The sequence below is a fragment of the Octopus bimaculoides genome, chromosome 12 (assembly GCF_001194135.2).
Source record: "Octopus bimaculoides isolate UCB-OBI-ISO-001 chromosome 12, ASM119413v2, whole genome shotgun sequence".
NCBI classification, from domain to species: domain Eukaryota; kingdom Metazoa; phylum Mollusca; class Cephalopoda; order Octopoda; family Octopodidae; genus Octopus; species Octopus bimaculoides.
In genome coordinates, this window is record NC_068992.1 from 53,867,372 (window position 1) to 53,874,018 (window position 6,647).

General features: G+C 33.8%; 1 long non-coding RNA gene across 1 annotated transcript in view; it reads left to right on the forward strand.

The window, feature by feature from the left end:
- LOC128249205 (uncharacterized) overlaps positions 1–6,647 on the forward strand; it is a 579,204-nt gene that overhangs the window by 415,402 nt on the left and 157,155 nt on the right. The gene's annotated exons all lie outside the window — the stretch shown is intronic.

Consider the following 6,647-nt stretch of genomic DNA (forward strand, 5'->3'; position numbering starts at 1 on the left):
CATATGAGTATTTCAAAAGAACAATATATACGCATATATATGTATCTATATATGTGTGTATATATATACACATACATATATTTATGCATATATAATATGTATCCATATGAGTATTTCAAAAGAACAATATATACGCATATATATGTATGTGTATACGTATGCGTGCGTATGTATGTATGTATGTATGTATGCATGTTTGTGTGTATGTACGTACGTATATGTCTAGATAATGTTTCAAAATTTTAGTATCTAATCGTAGATATAAACACCCGTGGTGTATCTAAGGTTTTTTTTTCTTCGGCAAAGAAATGGTGGAATGCCTTTCACGTGTTTTGTTTTGGCACGCTGTCGCAACATTCTTGTTAATGTGTATTAAAAGTAAAGGAAATTTGAGTCGTACTACTTTTATTTCAAAACTAATGAAATATTGCAAGACGGCATTAAAATAATCTTTCCTCACGATATCAATCATTTGTGGCCCACTTATTTAATTGATAAATGCAGACGAATGTCTCGTATATTGTGTATCATATTCTGCTTCTCAAAGTTATATTACCCATTACTATGTGTACCTTTAACTCTTTCACTTATGTCTTATGGAATATACTGTCTTTTCTGCCTGTAGTTGTAGATCCAAGAGTATAGATACATTTACACGCTTACATACATTCATACATACATACATACATTTGTTGTTGGCACTCCGTCACTTACGACTTCGAGGTTTCCTGTCGATCCGATCAACGGAACAGCCTGCTCGTGAAATTAACGTGCAAGTGGCTGAGCACTCCACAGACACGTGTACCCTTAACGTAGTTCTCGGGGATATTCAGCGAGACACAGTGTGACAACAGAAATAGGAAGTAAGAGTGAGAGAAAGTTGTGGTGAAAGAGTACTGCAGGGTTCGCCACCATCCCCTGTCGGAGCCTCGTGGAGCTTTAGGTGTTTTCGCTCAATAAACACTCACAACGCCCGGTTTGGGAATCGAAACCGCTATCCTATAACTGCGAGTCCGCTGCCCTAACCACTGAGCCATTGCGCCTCCACTCATAAACACATGCATACGTACATACATACATACATACATACATACATACATACATACATACATACACATGTATATATACATACATAAACCATCACCAAAAATCTAAATGATTGTGAAACTTTCCAGGTTTATTATTTAAGTACATATGCGCATGTCTAGACATGTGATTATATGGATTAGCGTAAAGACGTAAAACAAAACGTACACATTTGCAGATGCCCTGACCCAATAAAATTCACGTATATACGTATAAATACCCTGTTGGTATTGTTGAAATTCCAATGCAGGTGCCTCGGATTTAGGTTAAAACCTGGATCTAAGAGATCTTGAAATAAAGCAAAATAATAACATACATACACGCATGCGTATTTGCATACAGTAATTAATGTGGTTAACATTAGCTCTGAACAAAATGATAAAACATTACGACGTTTTTAGAATTTTTCTAGGGAAAGCAAAAACTTCATCCCATATACTGACCAATGGTTTTATTTGCGACAGGCAACATAAGCACTGCACCAACACAGTATGATGCCCTGGTTGCTGAGAAATTTTCAAACAATCCAGCAAGACAATTTTTTTCACGTGCTCCAGTTCACAGAACTGGCAAAAATGAGTTGTACCGAGGCTGCTGCATTCGAATTTTAACAATATAAACAGAGTATTTTATGTATGCATTTGTGCAGTATTTGGAGTAAATGCATGTGCAGATTTGTACGTTTTGTTTTGTGTATGTCAAAGGAACCAGTCTTATCGGATTATGTGTCACTCTCAGCCTCTTTGAAGACAATGTTAAAGGTACGCGTGGACGTACAGTACACAGCCATGTGCACGTTAACTTCCCGAGTAAACCGTTCATTTGATAGAATCAACTGGAACACTCATTTTCGTAACCGACGGAGAACCAGTTGTAGTTTCTCACATTTTCGAATATTGAACTAAACTTCTATTGATGTAGTTCCCATTTGGTTAAGACACTGGGGAGTAATTTATCAAAGATCTGGCTGATATTTTATGCAGGCCTTGCCACGTACTGGAGAAACATTGTAAGTGCATCATTCGCAAGACGCTGAGAGAACCATATATAGATGCGTAAGGCGTGGGCAGCTAAGAAGGCCTAGAAACAGGGTTGACATTATAAGCAGGGCATTGCGGTCAGGAGAGGACGCTTATAAGTGCATAATTTCTACAAGAAAACTCTGCTGTAGTATGAATTCAGAAATAAAGCTGCAAGCACAATTATCTAGCTGTTCTAACATCTGCTTTACGTTAATTTCATTCTCTTATACTCACATATATATTTGATTAAATTATTGCACATATTTAGTAGGGAGAGGAAATGCTCAGAATTATTCCTCACACATTCTTTACAACTCTTATTATTCTGCCTCTCAGTATATTTTTCACTCTGTATTTTTCTTCCTCTGTTCCATATCTTTGTTTCCACGTTTCTATATTATTCCTTACGAATTTCTGCCACATATACACATTTCCGCCCCTCTAGTTATACACGCAATATGTATACATGTATGTATATGTATACTTATATATATTCATATGCATGCATGTATATGTATATGTAAATGTTTATGTATGTATATATATAAACATATATATATATATGTATATATACATGTGGTGCTTGTATATTATATATATATATATATATATATATATATATATATATATATATATATATATATATATTGATAGATAGATTGATAGATAGATAGATATAATACAGATGCAGACTCGCACATACACAGTGATACACATGCCTTGCATGTAAACACACTTTTCGATAATTCACCGCCATCGTGTTATTTTTGCGTTGTGAGGGGAAAAAATGAGATATTTATACGCAACAGTAACGAAGGTATACAGAAATAACACCTTTCCAGTGATGCGTGACATGATGTTTAAAATCTCAACCTCGATGTAAACATTCAGTGTTCTATAACAGCACCGATGTAGAACTAATTGTAATATTTGCTCTGTTAGAATAATAATAATGATAATAATAATAATAATAATAATAATAACAATAATGGTGTCATATTTTGGAACGAGTCCACCAATTTTAGGGGAGGGGGGTAAGTCGAATACATCGAACCCCAGTGTTCAACTGGTATTTATTTTATTGACCCCGAAAAGATGAAAGGCAAACACTACCGCTGCGAAATTTGAAATCAGAACGTAAGGACGCGGGAATTGCCTCTAAGAATTTTGCCTGGCGTTCTAACCATTCCGCCAACTAGCTGCATTAATAATAATAACAATAATAATAATAATAATAATAATAATAATAATAATATATAACAACAACAACAACAGCACTAACAATATTGATGATAATGAAGAGAAGAATAACAAGAAGAAGAAGAAGATAATTTTGCACACACACACAAATATATATATATATAGAGAGAGAGAGATAGATAGATAGATAGATAGATAGATACATGCATACATACAACTATATATATATATATATATATATATATATATGCATATGTATATATGTATATATGTGTGCGTGTATGTATAATGCATGTATGTTTGTATATAAATATATATATATATATATATATATATACGTACACATACATGTGTGCATACATATGTGCACTTACACAGATATACAGAATTCTTTATATATTATTCATAACGATCATTCACACAGATTGTGAAATTTTACCAAAAGCCCTCTTAAAGCAATAATAACTCTGTTCAGCTATGTAATTAGGTTTTTGTTCAAAAGTACGCTACATCTAATAACGATTTCAAATTGCGGTCAGCCATTTTCAGGAAGCGGAAAATGTATTACATTGACCCTGGTGCTCAACAAGTACTTATTTTATCGAACCCGAAAGGATGAAAAGCAAAGTCGACGTAGTCGGAAATTGAACTCAGATCGTAAAGGTGGACGAAATAGCACTAAACATTTTGCCCAACGTGCTAACGATTCTGCCAGCTCGCCGCTCCAAAATTGTAACTCGTATCAAGTTATCAGATGCCTTTCGTTGAGTTTTATTTTTATTTTTTGTGTGGGCAACGGTTACTAAAACTTTTCTCTTCTGTATTTAAGTAGATCATCAAAGTTATTTTAAGTGTGAACTCTATGGAAATAAAATGAAGTTGGGGTAGAACCTAAAAATAGTAGTAATATAACTAATTTTAATGGCACTGACATAACTAAGTTTTCGATGGAAATATGCAAATGAGAAGGTCCTTGAAATATTTGTAATTTCGTAATACCTCATGATTTAGGAGACGAAAACGAAACCATTTTGATATTAAATGAAATTCCAGCTAAGTCACAGAGCGTGAAGTCATTAATTTTGAGCTAGATTAACAGAGGGAATCTTTTAGCTTAAACAAAGCAATTAGAGCGTGTTATAGCTACAAACATTAATGATATTCGTAGTTTAATCTGTTTTGCTGCAGTAAGTGGTGGTGAAAGGTTGAGTTTAGACGTGCAGAGAAAATAAGGTAAAAAGAGTTCTAGTGTTAAAAGTGGATGCAATGTGAAGTAAAGATAGGAGAGACTTCAGCTCGTTTGAAAGCAAGAACAAAGGTAACTTACGAGATGAACATAATCTTTAATTTGAAATAAAGTACAACATGAATGATTTATTTTAGTGATAGAACTCATCAGGGAAAGCGTGGAAAATCAAACCAAATAGAATGTATTTAAGTCTGCCGTCCAAGAACACGGAACGCACAAAGCGGAGCAATTACATCTCCAGAGGCGCCGAGTCGATGCTTTAAAAATTCTTACGATACATTATTTTCCACTGACACTTTATTTGATCGACCTCCAAAGGATGATGGGCAAAGTTGGCTTTGAGGCGATTTGAACTTGGAGTGCAGTGAATCGGAATAGATATCATATAGTTTTGACATGAATGGAAAGATTCTGCGTAATCTTTCGTGAAACATTAAAACTTAGTAATACAGAAATATGATTTCAAACCTAGAAAGCTATGTTTACAAATGAGACAAATGGCTGATAGAAAGTTTGACGCGACAAAATCTATATGGTTAAATAGATTACGCGTATTCACAACAGACTTTGCATTGTGTCCTTGGATAAAAATCTCTTGACATTGTTTATATTTGTGAACAATTACCACAATTCTTCAACCATAAGAAGAAGAATTCAATTGTAGAATGGCATCTGATTGTATATAAATTTCAAGCAAATAGAAGATAACTAGCGATTTTGTTAGCTGATATTGTTTAACGTCTGTGTCAAACTTTATTCCAAACCCTTCCAGTTGTTAACACACCACATTTTGATTTTTAGATAAAGCGTATACAAGTCCGCATTATTGAACACATCATCCGCGTTTATTAAAGTGGTTAGGTATACGTAAGGTATTTTACTGTTATATCTGAAAGAGAATTCATCATTGTCTTTTACTATTCTGTGTTTCTTCTCAGTGGGAGGCATTTTGTATAAACTAAGTAATAACTGGTATCGAAATTATACGCAAAAAGTAACAATATCTCACAGATGATCAAACTGATATTTTACAGTCGTAAAATACATCTGACTGAGCAGACCTTTTAATCAAATTTATATTCACCACAACGTCACTGACGATAACTGGCATTTATAGCCACTTAAGAATACAAATAAACTTATTAAATAAACTTGTCTTTATTTCGTAGTAATAGACGTTATTATGCATCAACATTAGGTTGCATTTCCATGACCCTGCCACTGATACATTATCAATGCATCTTTTTTTTAAATATCAGGTATTATAAACCTTAAATGCTTTTCCTTTCTTCCGTTTTCTACCCTTTCTTTTTCTATTTTTCTTTTTCCTTTTCTTTTATCTTCTTTGTGTTCTGTGATGCAATTAACTCTATTCATGTCACTTTCGCACATATTCAAATATGTGTTAGTAAGGTTTATTTATTCTAAAGAAAGGTACAGCACCGAAACTCTCAAATTTGTCCTCTTTTTAAAACAATGGCGCCGAATACGATGGAAATATACCTATTATATCTAGCAAATCGAGTGCTTGCATACATGCCTTTTCCATTGCCTTACGACCCATGGTTATTTTTCTGATGACTTGGACTCTAATTGAAAGGGAACCTATTTCTTTAGGTCACTGTATCCACTCATGTTTGAAGGACTTTAAGGATAAACTTCAATGGCTGACCTCTGTATAGGACCTATTATCACCAATAAACAATAAATAGTGTGAGCTCTGTGTTATTGAGTCAGTGTGTAATCGTTATTTGGCTGTTGGTTTTGCCAAAATTAATGACTGTAACTTATCAGAGTACGTTGTCAATGGTTACACTAATACAATGGAAGGGTGGAGGTATATGAAATAGAAATAAGAAAACATAATGTCAGTTGGGTCACATACATCAGACATCTCTACAAAGCAACAGATATGAAGCTGTGCAGAATGAAAGAAAATCAATTAACTTTAAAAGTAAAAAAATGAAAATGAAAAATAAAGCAAAATTCGATAAGAGACTTTCCCAACAACAATATTCAATTCTGTCTATTTTGAAAGAAGATACATTGTCTTTTATGTAAACCACACACATATGTACACACACACACAC